General features: G+C 44.3%; 1 protein-coding gene across 2 annotated transcripts in view; it reads right to left on the reverse strand.

Moving 5' to 3' along the window:
- The window catches only part of LOC130275949 (mitogen-activated protein kinase 11-like), a 136,025-nt gene that overhangs the window by 102,309 nt on the left and 8,919 nt on the right, over window positions 1-24,797 (reverse strand). The window contains exon 1 of one of the 2 annotated variants that reach the window (XM_056524660.1): window positions 14,690-14,796. The exons of the other annotated variant lie outside the window; for it this stretch is intronic. The gene's annotated coding sequence lies outside the window, so the exon portion shown is untranslated. Of the gene's footprint in view, window positions 1-14,689; window positions 14,797-24,797 lie in introns of those variants that run through there. 2 annotated transcript variants of the gene reach the window in all.

Consider the following 24,797-nt stretch of genomic DNA (forward strand, 5'->3'; position numbering starts at 1 on the left):
GGGGAGTAGAGTGAGAAGAGCCAAGAGCAGTTAGGACAGTTAGGAGCAATTAGGAAGAGCAAGTAAGGGGGTCGGGGGGGGGGGGGGGCTGAACAAATAAGGGGGGTCTAACAAAATAACTTAAGGGGGGGCTGAACAAATAAGGTGGGAGGTTGAGCAAATAAGGGGGACAGAGCTAATAAGGGGGGCTGAGCAAGTACGGTAGGGGAAAGCTGAGCAAGTAAGGGGGGGCTGAGCTAATAAAGGGGGAAGGCTGAGCAAATAAGGGGGATGAGCAAGTAAGGTAAGGGGGAGCTGAACAAGTAAAGAGGGCTGAGCTAATAAGGGGTGACTGAGCAAATAAGGGGGGCTGAGCTGTAAGAGGAGGCTTAGCTAATAGGGGGCTGGGCAAGTAAGGGGGAGTGCAGAGCAAGTGAGGAGGAGCAGAGGAAGTAAGGGGGGACTGAGCAAGTAAAGGGGGTTGAACAAACGGGAGGCTGAGCAATTAAGGGGGGCTGAGCAAATAGGGAGGCTGATCAAATAAGGGGGTGCTTAGCAAGTAAGGGGGGTTGAGCAAACAAGGGAGGGTAAGTAAGGAGCAGCAGGGGGCTGAGCAAGTAAGGGGAGCAGAGCAAGTAGAGGAGAGCAGAGCAAGTAAGGAGAACCTGAGAGCAGAGCAAGTAAAGGGAACCTGAGCAAGAAAGGGGGAGCAGAACAAGCGGACAGTGTGGCTACACCTTACCTACCTGAGATTGCAGTTTGCAGAGGGTGCCAGTGGAGCGGACAGTATGGCTATACATCATCTACCTGAGAAAGCAGTTTGCAGAGGGAATGAGTGGAGCGAGCAGTGAGGCTACCTTTCCTACTTGAGAGTGCAGTTTGCAGAGGGAGTCTGCAAAAATATTTTTTTTAATTAAACATGTTCTGCACGGTGTGTGTGTATGTATGTGTGTATATATATATGCACACACGTTTTAAAATTGCCCCCCCCCCCCCACTTTTGTCAATGGCCCCCCATGTGCCCCCCCTAAATATGAATGCTGGAGACCCCACTGTCCCCGCCACAGAACGGGACATTGTCATTGTCATCAGTGTCACATGCACTACCTGTCTGTACACACAGGTTAGTGCAGGTGACACTGGTGACATATTTCCTTTAAAGGGCTAAGGCAGTGTTTCCCAACCAGAGTACCTCCATCTGTTGCAAGATAACAAATCCCAGCATACCTGGGCAACCAAAGGTTGTCTTGGAATGCAGGGAGTTGTAGTTTTGTAAAAGCTGGAGGCACTCTGGTTGGTGAACACTGTACTAAGCAAGGCCGGATTAAGAGCATCATGGGCCTGGTGCTGAAGATTTTGGTGGGCCTAAAGTTGATTTGACACAACAGCTGGGTTGCGGCTATTTGTGGGTTTTAGTGCAATGGCATTTACTTACATTATGTGCAAAAAGCATGATACACAGAGTGTGACATAGGTAAGCATTTAATTGGGTTGTTGGCTGGCTAGATAGGTAGCTGGGTCGGTTGTAAGCTTGCTGGGTAAGTAGTTAGGTAAGTAGCTAGCTAGGTAGCCATGTAGGTAGCTAGCCAGGTACGTAGATAGGCAGGTAGGTAGCTAGCTAGCTATAATCCCTATCAGGGCCGTTTTTACACATTGGTGGGCCCAGTGAATAGTGGTGCAGTTGCCCCTAACAGCCAATCAGATCGCTTCTTGCCTTTTGAGAAAAGAAAGAAGCGATCTGATTGGTTGCTATGGGCAACTGCACCACTCTTCATCTGCACAGGTAATCTGCTTATAGGCCTGTATGTTTATAATAGTTGATCTATTATAACCAGGGCCAGATTAAGGCTGCCTGAAAGATGGAGCACTTCTTTATGTTGGTACAGTTCCCCACATTAGGTGCAGTACAGTTCCCCACATTAGGTGCAGTACAGTTCCCCCACATTAGGTGCAGTACAGTTCCCCCACATTAGGTGCAGTATAGTTCCCCCACATTAGGTGCAGTACAGTTCCCCACATTAGGTGCAGTATAGTTTCCCCACATTAGGTGCAGTATAGTTCCCCACATTAGGTGCAGTATAGTCCCCCACATTAGGTGCAGTACAGTTCCCCCACATTAGATCCAGTACAGTTCCCCCACATTAGGTGCAGTATAGTTCCCCCACATTAGGTGCAGTATAGTTCCCCCACATTAGGTGCAGTATAGTTCCCCCACATTAGGTGCAGTATAGTTGCCCCACATTAGGTGCAGTATAGTTTCCCACATTAGGTGCAGTACAGTTCCCCACATTAGGTGCAGTATAGTTTCCCTACATTAGGTGCAGTATAGTTTCCCCACATTAGGTGCAGTACAGTTCCCCCACATTAGGCGCAGTACAGTTCCCCCACATTAGGCACAGTATAGTTCCCCACATTAGGTGCAGTATAGTTCCCCACATTAGGTGCAGTATAGTTCCCCACATTAGGTGCAGTACAGTTTCCCCCACATTAGGTGCAGTACAGTTTCCCCCACATTAGGTGCAGTACAGTTTCCCCCACATTAGGTGCAGTACAGTTTCCCCCACATTAGGTGCAGTACAGTTTCCCCCACATTAGGTGCAGTACAGTTTCCCCCACATTAGGTGCAGTACAGTTTCCCCCACATTAGGTGCAGTACAGTTTCCCCCACATTAGGTGCAGTACAGTTTCCCCACATTAGGTGCAGTACAGTTCCCCCCACATTAGGTGCAGTATAGTTTCCCCAACATTAGGTACAGTATAGTTCCCCCACATTAGGAGCAGTATAGTTCCCCCACATTAGGTGCAGTATAGTTCGCCACATTAGGTGCAGTATAGTTCGCCACATTAGGTGCAGTATAGTTCCCTCACATTAGGTGCAGTATAGTTCCCCCACATTAGGTGCAGTACAGTTCCCCCACATTAGGTGCAGTACAGTTCCCCCACATTAAGTGCAGTATAGTTTCCCCCACATTAGGTGCAGTATAGCCCCCCCACATTAGGTGCAGTATAGCCCCCCCACATTAGGTGCAGTATAGTTCCCCCACAGACATACAGCCTTCAGCCATATACAGTTTATGGCTGGAGCCTCTATGCCTGTTTACTGCCCCAGTGTTCCGACCTCCGGTCCGGGGACCATGGTCATGATCTACTGCTATGGTCTATGGTCCCGGGACTGGAGGTCGGAACACTGAAGATGACGTGCCGCTGGTGACTTACCATGGGCGCGTCCTCCTCGATGCTCCGCTTTACTCCTATGGGCGCACGAATGGGACATCAGTGACGTCCCTGCATGCGCTACCTCCCAGCGGCCCCTGCGTTTTTAAAGTTAACGTGGGGGGCGCCGCAGAGAGGTAACCGCCAGGACATCCTTGTGTCCCGAAAAGATCTTTTGGGACACAGGGACATTGCATGGCAGGCCCTCTTTTTCTGTACATATAGCTGTCGCGGGCCACCCGTGCCATTCGCTGGGCCTATTTTAACGTAGGGGCCTGGAGCGGCAGCTCCATCCGCCCCTACGTTAATCCGGCCCTGGTACTAAGGGGTGGTAAATCATAACAGTGACAGCAAGAAGACCCCTAATATACATTATTATTATTATTGTCAGGGAACCTTAACAGTAATAGTTTAAATAAAAACAATATAATGGATTCTTTCAGAGTAAAATAAAGGAACTAATGTGACTGTTGTTTGGTAACGAGCAGCAAGAGCAGAGCAGTCAATGGCCAGTCAGTTCATGTACTGCACAATTTCTGCTATTGCCCAACTTCCTGAAGACCCAGCAAAATTCCATGATGAATCGTCTTGCACTGTGCACATACCATTATTAGTGACCAGCCATATATATTCTACTCTTCTGTCCTGTCCCTGTATGCTGCCCCTGTGCTCCTCTTTGACAAGCATTAAGATACGAAGGGACCAATAACTTCAGCAGCCAGGCTGTCCCAGCATGCACTAGTTTGTTAAACTGACGACGTCCCGGCAGGTGGGTCTGCTCTCTTCCTGCATCTCTTTCTTAAAGTGGCGGTGGCCCGGTGGGAGTTGCAGGTACCCAGCAGCTGGTACCAGTCTCTTAAAGTAGTAGCAGCCTGGTGTGGGGATAACTTCATTATCGGTCCCCCAGCATGAATTCCTGGGGGGGATTCATCTCATTCCTACGCCCCTGGAAACACTTTTCTATGGTATTCCTGTAATCTGGGGTAGATTAATAGGACCAGTAGAGCAGACACTAAAGCCTGACACTTTTCTGGTTGCCAACTGAGGTTGGTTAGGCTAGCAGAAGCCTCTATAGAGTTTCTAGTACTAATGGACACTTTATCAGACTATGGAATTGTATCCTTTCCATCAACCCCAACTATTTGCAGTTTAATAGCACACGTTTTCATTGTGCCATCAGGACTTTCACAACCCTGATCCACCACAACAGGGGCCCTGAATGATAATAGAAACCTCCTCTGAAGCTCCTCCTGGAACAACAAATAGGACTATCGCTCTCTTAAAGGGGTACCCCACCGCTGGGGACCCTCGCAATCTCCATGCCGGCAGCAGCCATGCCCCCTCCATTCATGTCAATGGGAGGAGGCGTGATGGATATGATGTAGCCGTCACGCCTCCTCCCATAGAAATGAATGGAGGGGGAGTGGCGGCCGCATTGCCAGTCATCAGGTACAGAGCGGAGTTCGCTCTGTGTGTCAAATGACGTGATTCCACATCGGAGATCTAATCTAACAACTTATCCCCTATCCTTTACATAGGAGATAAGATGTTTGCGGCGGAGTACCCCTTTAAGCCAGCTATACACCTTAGATAAAAAGATGGGTCAACTTGTTGATTTGCTGATTTCCAATGAATGTTGGGGAAAGAACAATTGTGTTCAATTTTAACATACCTGACTCTTTGTTTCTTTGAAGATGATTGCTGCCAGAAGTGTCTGGAATTACTTTTTCTCTTTCCCATTGAAACAAGCATATACTTTTATTGTAGGAATTGCTCCTGTTTGGAATAAATCCATTCGCTAATGGAATAATTTGAAAACCAAATTGGGAGACATTTTAAAGTGGAACTCCGCCCCTAGACATCTTATCCCCTATCCAAAGGATAGGGGGTAAGATGTCAGATCGCCGCGGTCCCACTGCTGGGGATCCCCGGGATCCCCGCTGCGGCACTACGCTATCATTACAGCACAGAACGAGTTCGCTCTGCACGTAATGACGCGTAAAACAGGGTCCAGAGCATCGTTACGTCACGGCTCCGCCCCTTGTGATGTCACGGCCTGCCCCTTTCAATACAAGTCTTTGGGAGGGGGCGTGGCGGTCGTCACGCCCCCTGCCATAGACTTGCAGTAAGGGGACGGGCTGTGATTTCACGAGGGGCGGAGCCATGACATCACGCGGCTCCGTCCCCTGTATCGCCCGTCATTACGCACACAGAGCGAACTCGCTCTGTGCTGTAATGATAGCGCAGTGCCGCAGCGGGGATCCTGGGGATCCCCAGCAGTGGGACCGCAGCGTACTGACATCTTATCCCCTATCCTTTGGATAGGGGATAAGATGCTTAGGGGCGGAGTACCCTTTTAAGGAATTTTCTGAAATACATTAAAAAAATATAATAATTGCAGTGTGCAGTTGCAGTTCAGAACATCATCAATGTAACACTCACGTTTCAGTAGACTGGAACACTGATGATAGTGGATCTGCTGGACCTGTGTGGTAGATGACTCGGACTGTACCAGGGAGCGGAGCAATGCGAATCCCAGCCCTGCCAGCAGCAGCAGGTAATGGGACCATGTGCTCACGGCCAGCGTGTGCGGCCAGAGCGCATAACTTAACAATCAAGAGGGTAGGGATAGCACGCCATGCAAGGAGGCACTGAAGGAGGAGGACCGAAGCGCTAGCATGGACTATTTTTTACTTTTCCACACCTAGCGGGCTGTTTTATTTTTCAATAAATCCCTTTGAGCTTCATCCCTGCATTGTCCAGTAATTGTCCAGAAACCTACCTTTGGAAGCAAATTATCATAAACCTTGCCTTTCTGGGTCTGCTTGGCAAGGGCGTATTCACATGTAGCAAAGGTTTTTTGTTCTTTTTTTTGTTAGTTTTTTTATTAAAGAGCCGAGGCAAGTGCTCTCTATCACCCAAAGTGCTGCAAGAAAAAGGGCAAACGTGTCACACTAAAAAAACGTATACAAAGGATGCGGTCTATTGCTAAGCCCTTCTCCTACAGGAGAGAGGACCCCCAACAAACCTACCCTTCACCTCCGGGCCAAAAGGCACCTGCATGGATCCAGGTTCGATGCCCTTTTTTGCCGGAGCTACTAAGGGGCCACAAATGCACCTGGCTTCAACCTAGGCATTAACCAAGGTATCAGCCAAGGAACCGTGTACTGATGGCATCTCGACCGAAGCCAAGATGCCAGGGGTTGCAGGGAGGTGAGGAACCTAATGGCCACACACACCTCCCCTAGACCGCCAGGAGGGACACCCAGAAGGGCTACCGCACCCTGGCAAATCCTGTGGACAAAACAAACACGTAAAAGTGGCACAAACAAAAAAATTCAATAAGTGGATGAGTGTAGATATACTGCCCGGTCATGTTACAAATGAGTTAATGTTATATTATACCTGTTTACAGGTTTAAATACACAAAGTTTTTCTTTTCTCTTCCCCCCCTCGTCTCGCTATCATCTTGCTCAACTTACAGCAAAAGAAAGGGCTGGCAGAGATTACATCTGTAGGAGAAGCTCACTCCATGGTGTGATAATTCTCATAGAGGAAAAGCTTGACTACACTAATGCGATGTGACAGATCTGCAGAATGCCGGTGCCTGTTTATGCTGAAGTCCAGTGCTGCCTCCTGTCCATTCCTTCTGCTATGATAACAGAAGGGCATCGTGTCACCGAACCACACTGGACATTTTATATCTGTCGTCTCTGTACAGGACACATCTATGAATTCCAGTGCTCTGTTATGACACTCATCCTTCTGCTTTCTTGGTGTAGTGACACTAAACACTAAAACACTGTTTTGTTCTTAAATGGGAATATAGTAGAGTGAGCTAACTTTGGGGTGAAAGCAGCTTGCCTAAGTTTACAACATTGCCAGGTTTGGCTTGCACAAGCCTCATAATGGCAGTAATAATAGCAGAAGGGATGAGAACACATGGCGTTTTGGCACCGTCATGAAATGAGAAAGTACTGGGAATTATGAGATGACGTCAGAGTAGCCCAGCATACCTTGTAGCTATCAGCAAGATTACATGACCCCAGGTTATCCTATTGTTGCTTTATATTATGTGCCATATAGCTCCCTGACCAATGAGGACACAGCATTGGGGGGGGATTTAAGAGGCTAATAAAGCCCCATGCAGTACATTGTGGCTGTGATTTTGAAGAGAGAAATCTGGGAGAAAGAGCAAGAACTAATGATCTCAGAAAGCCTTCATAAATCCAATAGAATTCAAAGCAAGCTGAGCAAAGAATTAATCAGAGGGCCAACCTCAGACAGTGACCGACCGTGACCTGCAGTGCTGTGTCAAGTTGATGCACTAAAAATCCCAGCCAGCAGTTAACGAGCCTTTAAAAGCTATCACATTACAAGCAGAGCAAAGCATTGATCAGTGGGCTGACCTCAGACAGTGACCTCCTGTCACCTGCAGTACTGCATACAGTTTGTGCACTGCAAATACCAACCAGCAGTGAACGAGCCTGGGCTTACCTCAGACAGTGACCTTCTATCACCTTTAATTCTGTGTTCAGTTGTTGCACTACCCTGTTAGGAGTGAATGAGCCCATAAAAGCTATCACATTAAAACACTTAGCAAGCTGAGCAAAGCAGCAGGTTTACCTGTGTTTTAAAATAAATATGCATAAATAAGCATTGTGAACATGAAATATGCATCTTAGGCCAAGTTACGTGTATTTTCTGGGTTTAATTGAACATCTGGTATTTCGAACTGGGTTTAACATAACTACACATTTAAAAGCGTTGAGAGTAAATGTGGCATAGCCATCTTAGCGCAGGTAATGTGTATTTTCTGAGTTCAGTAGAAAATAAATACACATTTGATCAACAAAATATAGGCTAACTGAAGGTATATCACCATCGGCCACTGCAATATACTCTCACCAAACAAATGAGGCCACATATGGTATTATGTATGCATACAAATATAAATCTTTCTTGTACAAGAAAATACATATAAAAACATACATTCAAATATAGAAGAGAGGTTGGTATACAGAGTACACATGCTAAAAGATGGAGGTGAGTATGCCAAGGTAAAAGACAGATATCATACTAGTATCCAAGTGGTAAGTTTCAAACATATAGCATATTAATGAATGGCCTATAAAATGGTAGATATGTAGGCGAATAGAAATAAAATAGTGGATACACAGGTAAGTAGAAATCCAAGAGAATAACATATATGCGAATGAATGAAATTACAGAATATTATACCACTTGGAACTGAAAGTGGTAAGTCAAAAATGCAAAATATCAAACAGGTGGCTAAAACAGGTAAGTATCAAGAAATGAAAGCACAAATGATTACCTAGCCATGCACCCTGTAAGAAGACATCACACCTCCTCCCCAAATGCTTGTTTTCCCCTATGGCTTCGTCAGACAAATCACCCCAAAAACATAAAAATAACCTCCAAATCTTTTTTAATAAAATACCTGATAAAGGAATTGTATTATGGGGTAGAAGACAGAGCATCACTGCCATGTCCTCTGCCAGTAAAATGTAGGTGGCAGTACCAGTACAGGTAGCAGAAGCAAATAGCAAGCAAAAGTTCTCACTGTTGTTTGATTTTGGGGGATAGTATGGCCATGTGGACTGGTTGAATTATTCGAAGTCTTCTCAGGAGAAGGAGAAAGATATGATGTTGAGCCTTATGTCACTGGATCCCTCATTGTCTAAGTTATGTGGCACAGTAGAAGTCTGACCTAGATGGTCTGTTCCACTGTCGCCACCCCCAAGCCTTTGGAATGTATTGCAGAGAAAGTGGAAGCAGAAGCCAAGCATACAACTAGTGGGATTGGTGGTAGTAAGCATGGTTAGGATATCGTAAGGCATCATGGCTGATATGATAAGGGGAGCAAGGAGCCCATGATCAGGAATACTGGACAAGAATCATGTTATGTCTGTGTTCACACGCAGCCATTGGATTTGCTTGTGTGTGAATAGTTTTATGTTCCCTGGCCATGTAATAGTTAAAATCTTTGACTTGCTAGCCAATAGCTCCTTGGGTGTGTCTATTTAAAGTCAGCCCAGTCTAGCCTCTGAGCTGGTGATTGAGATCATTGCATCCTGACTTGCTAACATGCTGGACATGCTGCTTTGGAGCCCTTAGTGAAATGCTCTTTATTTGAGCTTTTAATCTACTATTTTGCTTTAGTATCACTTTGTATTTTCTGTTTTTTTGCCATGGTTAGGTGGCATGTTTATAGTAGATTTTAATTTGTGTTTGTATAGTCGGTTTTAGGATTTGTATATCCTTTCTGTTATGTATCTGTTCACACTGTGTTTTCTCTTGTATCCATTTTCTGTGTTATTGCTCCATGGGGACATTCCTGTGTATAGTGGAGGCTCTGATCTAGCCCATGGCAATCAATCAGATTGCTTCCCTGTTACCTGTCCATGGGGACTTTGTGTCTAATGGAGGTTTTATGAGGGATTGCGATTCCTGTCTTGTGTTCAGTGTGAACAGTGTTCTATATCTATATCCTGTGTATTTAGGCATCCCTGTTACTTGTCCATGGGAACTCAGAGGGTATTGTTATTTCTGCGTCTACTGGAGGTGTTCTGAAGAGATTGCAATTATTCCTGTTTAGCGATAGATCCCTGTTACTGATCCATCGGGACTTTGTGTCTACTGGAGGTTTTCTAGGGGGATTAAGATTATTCCTGTTTGTTCCTAAAGTCTGTTCAGACTCATCCGTTTTCCTGTCTGATGTTAATATTGTAACTTGAGGGACCACTGTATCTTACTTCAGACAAATGGCAGTTGTCATAGATAAGGCTAGAAAACCTTAGGCCCACCAGTCAAGTTCCCCCTCATTGATTTATGCAGACTGTCTCTTACCTTTTTTTGAGCCTAGTAAATAGCTGTCTTCAGCACTTGTGCTGATATGGAGTACTGTGAAAACCTGGGCTGGTTGATAAAAAACAAACAAAAAAACTGGATAACAGGATTTGTCCCTAGCAGGTAAGGTCTGCTAGAGATTTACCTCTTTACTGCTATGTACTATATATAGCGGTAAATATAGAGCTATATATATATATATATATATATATATATATATATATATATTCTTTGACGTCAGGTCAATAAACCTTTTTTCACCTCATTTTTGGAGTGCTGCGGTCCTCGTTTATTTTGGCTGGATCTCTGTAGGACCTCTGACCCGGGACCAATCATACCGCTTGCACCCGCCATTGCATCTAGGTTGTGCTGCTCTCATCACTACTTTGTGTATATATATATATATATATATATATATATATATATATCGATACAGCCTTGATAAAGGCTGTTGCCGAAATATTGCATCTGTAAAAGGAGAAAAATTAAACCTCAGTTTACTTCAGATCTCCGTGGCCTGGTTGGTGCTGTGATTTTGGACTTTCTGCTGTACTTTGCACCCTCATGGACTGTCACCATGGATGCATTCTTCTAGTGAACAGGAGAGGTGTACAGAGGCACTATCTCCCCCAGAAAAGCATTCTCTAAAGAGCAGGGAGATTGTTGAATATACTCCAGTGAAAAGCTTGCAAGGGGAATGGACAGCTGCTGTCACCAAACCCAAGAATCCTACTTAGATCTCATTAGCCTATTTCCCCTCTTAAGATTGGGAAGCAGAACCCTTCGGTCTACTTCCTCCAAGTGCCAAAGGAGCAGTTATCCAGGAGGAGTATCCTGATCCACCAGCGATGGATCCTAAGTACCTACCTCAACGTTATAGTACAGATGTGCCCAGGCTTACTCCTATGAGCGAGGAGGTTTGGCCTGACCTTCGAGCACCAACTAATGTACCCAGGCCTACTCCAGCTGTAAAGGAGGTGTGGCTTAACCAGCGGATGCCCACAAAAGTGCCTGGACCTCCTCCTGCAGTGTTGGAGGTTTGGCCAGAAGAACAGGCACCAACTAGTAATCCCTCTGTGGCGCAAGCTGCTGCAGTGCATGTGGTGGTTAAAGTCAGCCCCACCATCACCAATTCCAGATTGTCCCATGTATCCTGGGATACCCATGTTGACCCCATGCAAGGGGCCAGGTCTCGCAACCCTAGGTTCATCTCACAGCCTAGAACCCCACCTGGTAGGTGTGACTGGGAAAGAAAGCAGTCTAAAGGATTTCTGTGTACAGTGAAATAACCAGACTTGGTCATCAGACAAACTGACTGTTGAGCAGTAGCACACTTTTGTTGTTCCAGGTTCCTGCAACGTTCAAGGATTGAGCCTGACAGACTTGTCAAGAAAAGTTTTTCTTCTTTTTGCAACCAAGATTTGTAAGTAATGTGCTGGCTTCGGCCGAGAGACTCCCGGGTTTATGAGATTCATTATTAGTTTGGCATCGGCACAAACAAGTCAAAAAGGGGACCCTGACTTGAACCACATTTACCAACTCCTTTATGTACATGGACTACTGAGCAGTACATGAACTGTTGTGTAAATACTCAAAGTAATATATTTTGGTTCCTTAAAATGTTTACGGAGGTACACTGAAATGTTATGGTCCTGTAATATGTTTGTCAAGGTCCAATAAAATGTATATACCATATTTATCGGCGTATAACACGCACTGGTGTATAACACGCACCCCCATTTTAACAGGGAAATTTAAGTAAAAAAAATAAAATGTAAAATAAATGACTTGGACTAAATGCCACATCATCCCCCCAACTTCATTTTCTTCTGCACCTCAGTTTGGTCCCGTCCCCTCCAGTGCAACATCATTCCTTCCCTTTTATCAGTCTCTGTGCCACATTTACCCCTCTAATCTCCACCCCCCATGTCTCATCATCCCCCCATGTCTCATCATTTCCCCCTGTCATAGACCACCACTAGCCATACAGACATTAAGCATTTAGTGCCTCCCCCCACCATCATTTCCCCGTCTCATCATCCCCCACCCTGTCTCATCATCCCCCCCATCATTCCCCCCTCATCATTTCCCCCTGTCTCATCATCCCCCCATGTCTCATCATTTCCCCCGTCATAGACCACCACTAGCCATACAGACATTAAGCATTTAGTGCCTCCCCCACCATCATTTCCCCCTGTCTCATCATGTCCCCCATCACTCATTCCCCCCTCATCATCCCCCCACCCTGTCTCATCATCCCCCACCCTGTCTCATCATCCCCCCAACCTGTCTCATCATGCCCCCCATCACCCCCCCCCCCCCTCATCATTTCCCCCTGTCTAATCGTTTTTGACACTGTCCCACATAGAAGACTTATCAATAAACTACAGTCATTGAGCTTGTACTCCAATATTGTTGAGTGGATTAGGCAGTGGCTGAGTGACAGACAACAGAGGGTTGTAGTCAGTGGAGAATATTCAGAGCAAGGTCTTGTTACCAGTGGGGACCTCAGGGATCTGTACTGGGACCAATATTGTTTAATATCTTCATTAGCGATATTACAGAAGGTCTCGATGGTAAGGTATGTCTTTTTGCTGATGACACAAAGATATGTAACAGGGTTGATGTTCCTGGAGGGATCCGCCAAATGGAAAAGGATTTAGGCAAACTAGAAGAATGGTCAGAACTCTGGCAACTGAAATTTAGTGTGGATAAGTGCAAGATAATGCACCTGGGGCGTAAAAACCCTTAGGCAGAATATAGATTATTTGACACAGTCCTGACCTCAGTATCTGAGGAAAGGGATTTAGGAGTAATTATTTCAGAAGACTTAAAGGTAGGAAGACAATGTAATAGAGCAGCAGGAAACGCTAGCAGAATGCTTGGATGTATAGGGAGAGGTATAAGCAGTAGAGAAAGAAGTGCTCATGCCGCTGTACAGAACACTGGTGAGACCTCACTTGGAGTATTGTGCGCAGTACTGGAGGCCGTATCTCCAGAAGGATATAGATACTCTAGAGAGAGTTCAAAAAAGATACTAAACTAGTACATGGATTGCAGGATAAAACGTACCAGGAAAGGTTAAAGGACCTTAACATGTATAGCTTGGAAGAAGGAATAGACAGAGGAGATATGATAGAGACTTTTAAATACATAAAGGGAATAAACATGGTAGAGGAGGAGAGCATATTTAAAAGAAGAAAAACTAACACAAAAGGACATAGTTTTAAATTAGAGGGGCAAAGGTTTAAAAGTAATATCAGGAAGTATTACTTTACTGAGAGAGTAGTGGATGCATGGAATAGCCTTCCTGCAGAAGTGGTCGCTGCAAATACAGTGAAGGAGTTTAAACATGCATGGGATAAGCATAAGGCTTTCCTTCATATAAGATAGGGCCCGGGACTATTCATAGTATTCAGATTATTGGGCAGACTAGATGGGCCAAATGGTTCTTATCTGCCTACACATTCTATGTTTCATCATCCCCCCCCCCCCCCCATCATATTCCTTCTATGCCAGTGGTCTTCAACCTGCCGACCTCCAGATGTTGCAAAACTACAACTCCCAGCCAGGACTGCTGGAGGTCCGCAGGTTGAAGACCACTGGTATAGGAGGTAATACTCACGTGTCCCCGCCACTCCGGATCCGTCACCGCTCATCACCACTGCCCTGGATGTCGCCCTCCATCACTGTCGCCGCATCCCCGGGAAGTCCCCGTTGCTCCGAAACATCTCTGCTGCCATTGGCTGTCCGGGCATGCTGGGAGTTGTAGTTTTGCAACATCTGGAGGTCTGCAGGTTGAAGACCACTGTATGCTATTCTTCCCCCTCCCTCATCATTCCCCCTTTTTCCTGATTTTCATAGTATTTTTTTATTTACCTCACCTGGCTGCGCTCCGACTGTCTTGCAGGCTACGGTCAGTGAAGCAGATGAGTGACGTCCTCTCCTGGCTCCTCTGCGCGGCATCAGGGATTTCGCTTTTCGGCGGCGACTACAGGAAATTAAAAGTGACGTCACTGATGCCGCGCAGAGAAGCCGGCAGAGGACATCACTCATCTGCTTCACTGACCGCAGCCCGCAAGACCCCCGACTGACCTAACCTGCCGAAGCGCAGCCAGGTAGGGAAAATAAAAAAAAAACTATAAAAAGCAGGGAAAAGGGGGAATGATGAGGGAGGGGGAGGTAAGAAATATTTAAAGTAAAACTGTCACTTGTTTTCTCCCGCACTATCCACAGGTACTGGTGGATAGTGCTGGAGACGCTGATTAAAAGGTAGGGCAGATCCGGACAAGGTAGGGCTCATTTTAATCAGCGTCTCCCGCACTATCCACCAGTACTTGTGGATAGTTTGGGAGAAAACAAGTGACAGTTTTCCAGAGCGGGGAGGAGACGCCCTGGTCACTGATTTAAAGTGGCCGCGGCCGTGCTGCTAATACTTAACAAGCAGCCGCTGCTGCGGCCGCATTAAATCAGTGACCAGAAGATTTATCTGCGTATAACACGCAGGCAGACTTTTTGCCTTAAATTTAGGTTTTAAAAGTGGGTGTTATACGCCGATAAATACGGTAAGTTATTGTACACCAAAATGTCACTCTGTACTTTTTCCGATGACTGGTTGTATCCTTACAGGGGTTTATCTTGATCTACTCGGGAGAAGCACATATCACCCCTCCACCAGCATCTTATACATATACAATAAACAGTATGTGTGGTACACTAATGCACACATAAAATACAATAATGTACACATAAAGGGGGAGATTTATCAAAACCTGTGCAAAGGAAAAGTTGCCCAGTTGCCCATAACAACCAATCAGATTGCTTCTTTCATTTTGCAGATGCCTTGTTAAAAATGTAAGAAGCAAGCTGATTGGTTGCTATGGGCAACTGGGCAACTTTTCCTCTACACAGGTTTTGATAAATCTCCCCAAAAAAGTACACATTAGTAATGTACACCTCAAGTCACATACAGTAGTTCTGTAGCACTCAAAATTTGTCTATTTTAATGTCAAATGTCTAATTTCATATGTTCTTGTGTTTGTGCACAGGGTGCTTTACTGCCCAGAAGGTACTCCTGATACTAGGTAACGCATGTAGTCAATATGAGGTAACAGAAATGTCAAAATGCTATCTATATCTGTTGTCTAGCATAAAAATGTCTAGAACAAACTTAATATAGTGCTCTGGGGAGAAGTGTTTTAAATGCCAGGTGACCCCAGTAGCCAAGGCATTGGGCAGAAAGCCTCAGGCAACCCAATCCGCAAATGTCTAGTGTAAAGTATTAAAGGGGTATTCCAGGCCAACATTTTTTTTTATATATCAACTGGCTCCGGAAAGATAAACAGATTTGTAAATTACTTCTATTAAAAAATCTTAATCCTTCCAATAGTTATTAGCTTCTGAAGTTGAATTGTTGTTTTCTGTCTAACTGCTCTCTGATTACTCACGTCCCAGGAGCTGTGCAGTTCCTATGGGGATATTCTCCCATCATGCACAGCTCCCGGGACGTGACATCATCATTGAGCAGTTAGACAGAAAACTTCAGAAGCTAATAACTATTGGAAGGATTAAGATTTTTTAATAGAAGTAATTTACAAATCTGTTTAACTTTCCGGAGCCAGTTGATAGATATAAAAAAAGGTTTTGCCTGGAATACCCCTTTAAGTCTAGTCATGAGTATTACGTTATATGCATAGTCCAAATGTCATGCTGTGTTTAATCCAGTGTTTTGCATAGTCAAGTCGTCAAATGCATAGTCAAAAGTAGTTAAAGTTAAGTTATATGTATTGGTCCTAGTCATTATTAATCCTGTTCTCGGTTGAACACAAAAATCAGAGCATGTATGGACAATATTACAGAGACTTTTATGTTATCAGTTTTAACCAAAGGAAATTTACCAGCCTGGAATGGACATTTGTTTGCAGAAAATGTCTCAGGACTGCATCCGACAGAACCTGCGTCGACTTGTGTTAAGTAGGGGGGTTTGTGATGTCCCAGTACAGGACATGGTCCTGCACTACACTTGGGCCCTGTCGGGTTGAGTTCCTCAGTGACCTGGGGCTCTCCTGCAGTGTCTCCCCTTCTGTTACTATACTGTCATTTATTGTAATAGAATTGTAGTCAGTGTAAAGTTAGTATAAAGGACTTGTGAGAGGTCATCTAAAGGACCTGTGAGATGTCACATGTTGTGTTTGTGTTGTCACATGTTACCCAGAGGGCACCAGTTTAACACTTGACCTGCAGCTTGACCAATGGGCTTTGGCTCAGCCCCCCTCTATATAAGGGGGCAGCCATTACAATTCTCTCTCTTTCTGCTGAGGACAGCAAAGCACAGACATAACAGATCCTGTGTCCAGTACATCTGGGAGGCCACAAAGCCTGCACACTAGCCACATTGTCAGTAAGTCATCTTATCTATGTCTGCTGTCTCTACTAAAGTCAAGACACTGATCAAGTCTATTTTAGTCTGTGTGGCTGAATTAAAGTCTATTACAATAACTACAAGTTTTAGCAAGCTGCAGGAACCTTTCCGTGTTACTGGTCGACTCTCTGGGATTCTGGCCTTGCTGTGAAGCTAATAACACGTCTTAACTCAGTAAAGCCTCCGTTAAACCATAACTTGGTTGTGGACTCTCCTTTCACTGCCTAGCCATTGGGATAGCGGAGATACCATTCATTTGGTTCCGGTACCCAAAAACCACTCTGCAGTCACAAACATTAGGGGTTAATAACACCTTTCCCCTGGGGTTAATATCATCTTGCCCCATCCACCTACACCGCTACACCTGTGGTCCCGCCATCACCGCGGGTCAACACAGAAGAAAAAAGGTAGCCGCTTAATGGTTAACTTCAAGAAATACTTAATTCTTACCTCCTAAAATGGCATTTTTTGTCTCCTTGAAGTAACATTACTGTGTTTTGACTAGACTGCCATAACTCAAATTACTGTTCTGTTATAGTAAAGTGTCCAACTAATTCCTGACATTGGCCGGGGACCAACTCTCCATTTATCCTGCAGTCCCTATTTCTGTCCTGCTCTGTTACAATTGAGACATTAGTAGATGTTTTTGAGCCAGGATACAGAATACAAGCTTATTTTCAGTTCAGTCTTTTTATTAAAGTCTTTCAAATAAACATAAGTAAATGTATACTGCAGAATAAGTAGTCTGTATATAGAAAAGATTACAATAGATCAACATTGATAACCAGGGCTGTCCTCCAGCCCTAAATACTGATGCCGCAGCCTTTTTCAGAGTTGTGGCTACAGTCACTGCTTTAACCCCTTAAGGACTCAGCCCATTTTGGCCTTAAGGACTCAGACAATTAAATTTTTACGTTTTCATTTTTTCCTCCTCGCCTTCTAAAAATCATAACTCTTTTATATTTTCATCCACAGACTAGTATGAGGGCTTATTTTTTGCGCGACCAGTTGTCCTTTGTAATGACATCACTCATTATATCATAAAATGTATGGCGCAACCAAAAAACACTATTTTTGTGGGGAAATTAAAACGAAAAACGCAATTTTGCTAATTTTGGAAGGTTTTGTTTTCACGCCGTACAATTTCTGGTAAAAATGACATGTGTTCTTTATTCTGAGGGTCAATACGATTAAAATGATACCCATTATTATATACTTTTATATTATTGTAGCGCTTAAAAAAAATCACAAACTTTTTAACCAAATTAGTACGTTTATAATCCCTTTATTTTGATGACCTATAACTTTTTTATTTTTCAGTATAAGCGGCGGTATGGGGGCTCATTTTATGCGCCATGATCTGTACTTTTTTTGATACCACATTTGTATATAAAAAACTTTTAATACATTTTTTATAATTTTTTTTTAAATAAAATGTATTAAAAAAGTAGGAATTTTGGACTTTTTAAAAATTTTTTCGTTCACGCCGTTCACCGTACGGGATCATTAACATTTTATTTTAATAGTTCGGACATTTACGCACGCGGCGATACCAAATATGTCTATAAAAAATGTTTTTTACGCTTTTTGGGGGTAAAATAGGAAAAAACGGACGTTTTACTTTTTTATTGGGGGAGGGGATTTTTCACTTTTTTTTTACTTTTACTTTTACATTTTTTTACATTTTTTTTTACACTTGAATAGTCCCCATAGGGGACTATTCATAGCAATACCATGATTGCTAATACTGATCTGTTCTATGTATAGGACATAGAACAGATCAGTATTATCGGTCATCTCCTGCTCTGGTCTGCTCGATCACAGACCAGAGCAGGAGACGCCGGGAGCCGCACGGAGGAAGGTGAGGGGACCTCCGTGCGGCGTTATGAATGATCGGATCCCCGCAGCAGCGCTGCGGGCGATCCGATCGTTCATTTTAATCGCGAACTCCCGCAGATGCCGGGATCTGTATTGATCCCGGCACCTGAGGGGTTAATGGCGGACGCCCGCGAGATCGCGGGCGTCGGCCATTGCCGGCGGGTCCCTGGCTGCGATTAGCAGCCGGGATCAGCCGCGCATGACACGGGCATCGCTCCGATGCCCGCAGTTATGCTTAGGACGTAAATGTACGTCCTGGTGCGTTAAGTACCACCTCACCAGGACGTACATTTACGTCCTGCGTCCTTAAGGGGTTAATAGCCGCAGGCAGCGGCTGCCACTTTGCCATGCTGCGCAGGAACGTCTTCTTACTCATGTCCATGACGCCATCCGTAGAGAAGCCGAGCAGAAGCCGCCACAGCTGGTAATTTGGGGGTAATGGAATCTGGAGGAGGCATAGGGGACTGGGGAAGTTGACTAAGTGTGTGTGTGGGGGGGGGGGGGATAGGATAAGGATCCTAAAGGGGTTTGGAGGATGAAAGGGGGGGGGAGTAGGGATCCTGAGAGGTCTGGAGGATGACAGAGGAGTCAGGGGTTGGAGAGTTTAATAGGGATCTTGGGGTCTAAAGGAGGATTACAGAGGGGTCTGGGGAAAGGGAAATAGGAATCCTAAGAGGTCTGGAGAAGGATGTCAGAGGGGTCTGGAAAGTGGGGGGAAATAATTCCTAAGAGGGCTGGAGGAGGATGACAGGGGGGTCTGGGGAGGGGGGAATAGGGATCCTGAGGGATCTGAAGTAAAAAAGGATGAAAGGAGTGTGTGTGGGGGAGTAGGATAGGAATCCTGAGGGGTCTGAAATAAAGGAAGAAGACAGAGGTGTCTGGGGTAAGGATGATGGAGGGAGCTTGGGGAAAAAGGGATCCTGAGGGGTCTGGAGGAGGTGGCAGAGAGATCTAGGAGGACAGAGGGGTTTGGAGAAGGAGGACACAGGTCTGGCGGAGGAAATACAGATCACACATCAGGCGTGCAAAAGAATAAAAGCATAAGCAAGCTCGCAGAATAAAATAAGGTGCTAAAGTAAGGCAACTTTATTGTTTTGAGACAATGGTAAGAAGACAAACTATGTGATGTTAAATAAAAGACCTTTGTCTTATCCCCTCCAGAAGCCCCCCTTGCAGTCAATACCTATTCCATCTTGGGAATTATAGTCTATTTCCAGTAACGTGTGATGACTAATTTAGCTATAACAAGGATTTTGCATAACGTCTTATATGTACCAGGGAAATCTCCTATACCAAGCAATTAAAGGGTTAGTTGTGTGGAAGAACAATAGTTAATGTGAATATCTTTGATAATAATACAAGCTTATTGTAATGTGTTAAGACAGAAGTGTATAAAAAGGGGGCTCAGAAGTGGAGTCATTTTGGGGGACCACAGGGGCTAAAGCCCCAGGCACATTATTCTTAGGAGTGCAATATCTGATAGATTTTGGGTCCCCTAAGAATGTAAATTAGTGGTGATGCATACTGTGTATGCACTGCTGCCCGTGCATTTGATGGGCCTTGCATCCAACCCAGTGAATGTGAGGTGAGTGGCACTGAGGTGAGTGTTCAGGAGCAGGGACTCCTGCCACTGACAGAAGACTGTACATACCGTATTTTTCGCCGTATAAGACGCACTTTTTCTTCCCCAAGAAAGGGGGGGGGAAAGTTGGCGATCACCGATCGCGGTGATGCCCTGTATTAAACCTTCAGACGCGGCGATCAAAGCTGACCGCCGCGTCTGAAGCGAAAGTGACACTAACCCGGCTCCACCGGGAGGGACCTTACCTGCCTCCTCTGTGTCTGCTCCGTGCAAGGATCCCCTGCATGGCCGGCGCTCTCCTTCGTCATCATCACGTCATCGCGCACACTTCCCCGTCATCCAGTAGGAGCGGCGTGCGTAGCGGTGTGCGTAACGACGTGATGGCGGCGACGGAGAGCGAGGATACTGGGCAGCAGAGATGTTCCGGAGTGATGGGGACACCACGGGTTGACGCGGCGACAGCGATGGAGGGCGACATCCAGGGCAGCGGTGACAGGTCCGGAGCGGCGGGGACACGTGAGTACTACCTCCTATACCAGTGGTCTTCAACCTGCGGACCTCCAGATGTTTCAAAACTACAACTCCTGGTGTTGGCTGTCTGGGCATGCTGGGAGTTATAGTTTTGCAGCATCTGGAGGTCCGCTGGTTGAAGATCACTGTGACCTATACTTTACATTGTATTCTAGATTTTCCTCATTTAAAATTGGGTGCGTCTTATATGTCGGAGCGTCCTATAGGGTGAAAAATATGGTATATATTCTGCACTGTGCTGATAAATCAGGGGCTGTTACATCTCTGTCTGGGGCCTAGGTGCTGCCAGTCCAGGATGAGCTGCACATGGATTACACCCTGTTACAAACTGTTTTGCAAATAAAATTTATAAGTGTCACAAAGATTAAATATTTTGTCTTTTAGTTTAACTCATGGATGGCATTGTGTCTCAGGGTTCTTTCGATCACTGAAAACAATCATGGACACTTTTGATAGATTGCCAGGTGAGCCAAATTTAAGGAGAAACTACTAAAGGTGGGTGTTCCACATTATTAAGCAGAGCAGCAATATGGGGAAGAAAAAGGATCTCTCTGCTACCGAAAAGAGTTAAATAGTTCAATGTCTTGGATGAGGTATGAAAACATTAGATATTTAATGAAAATTTTAAATATCATCGCACTATTAAGAGATCTGTGGCTGATTCAGAGCACAGATGGGTCTGTGCAGATACAGTGCCTTGCAAAGGTATTCGCCCCCCCCCCCCCCTTGACTTTTTTTTGTATATTGGTACATTACAGCCTTAACTTTAATGTTTTGTTAATCTGAATTTTATTTGATGGATCAGAACACAATAGTCTAAGTTGTTGAAGTGAAATGAGAAAACTATATAAATAAAACTATTGTTTAGAAATAGAAAACAGAAAATTGGCGTGTGCGTATGTATTCACCCCCTTTGTTAGGAAGCCCATAAAAAGCTCTGGTGCAACCAATTACCTTCAGAAGTCACATAATTAGTGAAATTATATCCACCTGTGTGCAATCTAAGTGTCACATGATGTGTCATTACATATACACACCTTTTTTGAAAGGCCCCAGAGGCTGCAACCCCTAAGCAAGAGGCATGAGTAACCAAACACTGCCATGAAGACCAAGGAACTCTCCAAACAAGTAATGGACAATGTTGTTGAGAAGTACACATCAGGGTTAGGTTATAAAAAAAAATATCCAAATCTTTGTTGATCCCCAGGAGCACAATCAAATCTATCATCTATCCAGTTTCACTGGACGCCACCATAGAGTTATAATGGAGCCTTGAATGGATATTGCTGTGAACCCGGGAGTGAAGAGCTTCAGCGCAAGCTTCTCCCTGCTTGTTCTGATCATAGTGTGCTAAGACCATGACTGACCAAAGTTTTGACACGTCTCTGTTAGTGTTGAGCGCAAATATTCGCAATTCAAATGTTTGTCGCGAATTTTGCATATTCGTGAATATGGTGATTATGGCACTATATATTTGTAATTACGAATATTTTTGTATTTTTTTTTCACACAGAACACATCACAGTGATCTCATCCCTCCCTGCTTCCAGCTTGTGGTCTAAAGAAGGCTCCTATACTATTTACTGTGTTAGACTGGAGAGCGAATATTCGCAAATATCCTCATATTCACGAATATTGTCGCTAAAATTAGATAGGTAGATAGATAGTGACGATATTTGCGAATATGACATGACAATATTCAAAATGAAAAATGTCATAGACCCATTATCACTTCTGTATAGACCAAGAATAGACCAAGAATTAGGAGATAGATAATATAGATAGATAGGTAGATAGATATCTGCATACATGCATGTGCATTTACGCAAAGCGAACATAACGCGAATATGCTAATTTCGCAAATATAGGACATATTTCGTCCATATATTTGCGAAATGTCGCAAATTCAGATAGGCATATGCTGCTCACCACTAGTCTCTGTGGCATTGCAAATGTAATTTGGGTAGAGTTCCCCTTTAAAATATTATGGGGAAAATCTCATGAATACCACATACTGCCTAATAGCAAATAAAAACTGTATAAGTCAGCAGGCAATATTTCTAGCTCTGCACAAGCTTTTTCCCATGTATAAGAATGAATGTCTGCATTGTCGAGATCCCGCTGATATGTAAAATAAGGCCACTGCTAGTAATTTCTCCAGTATCGGACGCTTGATCACCTTTACTGAAGGGTCACATTAGTTAAACTCCTTCCCATTACCAGACAGAAAGCAATCCCTGGATCTCAGCGTGTTTTGCGGATTAGCGGTGATGGACGCACAACCTCCCACAGTCACAAATAATCAGGTTTAGTGAATGCAGCTATAGAAAGCTGAAAATGACACAAGGTCTATTACATTACCATCTGCCAACAAGACTGAGATAGGTGCAGGTAGGGATTCATTCACATATGCGCTAGTATTTCCTTTCTCCTGTCCTAGGAGCAACACAATAAAAAAATAACGGCGGCGACAGATCTGTTACATGACGGGAACCAATGTGTCCATGAGTTTTTGTTATGGTGTCTGGCAGGCTGATATGGACAGAGCCTAAGGATGATGTGAGCCCGATGCCATCTGCATAACCTGCCACTGTATGTAATGACAGCAAACTGTATGCCACCTATATACATTGTAGAATATCACCATCATGCCAACTTCTTAAAATACACTAAAATCCAACAATGACACCCTCATGACTGCTGAAGTGTCATATTATCAGAAATTTCAAGAAGTCAGTTAAAAGCACACTCACATACAGTGTGCGTATGGGGGGGGGGGGGGATTTATTTTTGGTTTTACCCTGATTTTGTGGTTTACATTTGTCTCACAGTTTGTCTCAGGTGCTGTTTTGAGACTTTTTATTGTGACTTTTGCTTTAGAAGGTTTCTCTAAAAGAACATACCAAGTCATGATTTCACTTGATATCATGCAATCATAAGGAATTCATGAAATGAGACTTTTCAGTTTGTCGCATATTTTGTCGCAACTGCGCTCAATTAGGCACAAATCTACACCAAATCTGACTTTGCTTACAAAACTGACTGTTGACAGCATTATTAAAAAGTCACACGTTTTGTCGCACGGGATAAAAAGTCGCACAAAAATTTGCAGAGGAATCACCAAAGTGGTGTACTGAAGGATGAAATGTGATCAGCACCAGATTTATCACTGTCCCTGCACCATGTAATAGATCTGGTGCAGGGACACAGTTTCCACCTCATGAATTAATGGGGTAAAAAGATGTTCAGCTCCACCACTCTTGATGAATACCCCCCTATATGTATACCAGTGGCAGTCTAGGAACTTGAATGAGAGATGAGGGGACTCTAATGCCATTAAAGAGGACCTGTGGTCTCTCTTACTAATAACTTGCTTATATAGTAGCATTACATATTGCATTGGCTTCAGCATGCCTTTGCTCATCATTCCCCTGACGGGGTTTTGTAGTCCTTTTTTATTATCAGTGGGGTGTTGTATCACCAGCTTCCTGGCTTCTCCTTTTCTCCCAAGAAAATGCATCATCATCTGCTGTCTCAGTAAGCATGGCTGAATCTAGCCACACACCCTTAGTGAAGTCACTACCAATGACCAGCCCCTACAGCCTACATCTCCAACCTTCTGTCATATACATATATATCTTTATTGAGACATTTATAGAATAATAAGGGGCATTTATACCATACTGCCTTGTGATGAACAATGCTATAGGAAGAGGAGCAGACAGGGAATGAATTTAGCAGCTGCTGCAGATTTACCGACTGCAGGGCAATGACCTGTTATGTACTGAAAAGTTCAGCAGCATAACTGGGTGGGGAATTTTTTCTTATCAACTGGTGCCAGAAAGTTAAACAGATTTGTAAATTACTTCTATATAAAAATCCTAATCCTTCCAGTACTTATCAGCTGCTGTATGCTCCAGAGGAAGTTGTGTAGTTATGTTCTGTCTGACCACAGTGCTCTCTGCTGACACCTCTGTCCATGTCAGGGACTGTCCAGAGCTGGAGAGGTTTGCTATGGGGATTTGTTCCTGCTTTGGACAGTTCCTGACATGGACAAAGGTGTCAGTAGAAAGCACTGTGGTCAGGCAGAAAAGTACTATACAACTTCCTGTGCAACATATAGCAGCTGATAAGTACTGGAAGGATTAAGATTTTTAAATAGAAGAAGAACTTTTTGGCGCTATTTGGTTCTAAAGCATTTGTTTTCCACCGGAGTACCCCTTTCAACCAGGAGGGGACATTGTAGGGAAAAGGATAACATACTCACAAAACAAATATATTTTTGGTAGAATTAGAACTGGGGCAGATAAGTAAGGAATGCTT

The sequence above is a fragment of the Hyla sarda genome, chromosome 6, assembly GCF_029499605.1.
Source record: "Hyla sarda isolate aHylSar1 chromosome 6, aHylSar1.hap1, whole genome shotgun sequence".
Classification (NCBI taxonomy): domain Eukaryota; kingdom Metazoa; phylum Chordata; class Amphibia; order Anura; family Hylidae; genus Hyla; species Hyla sarda.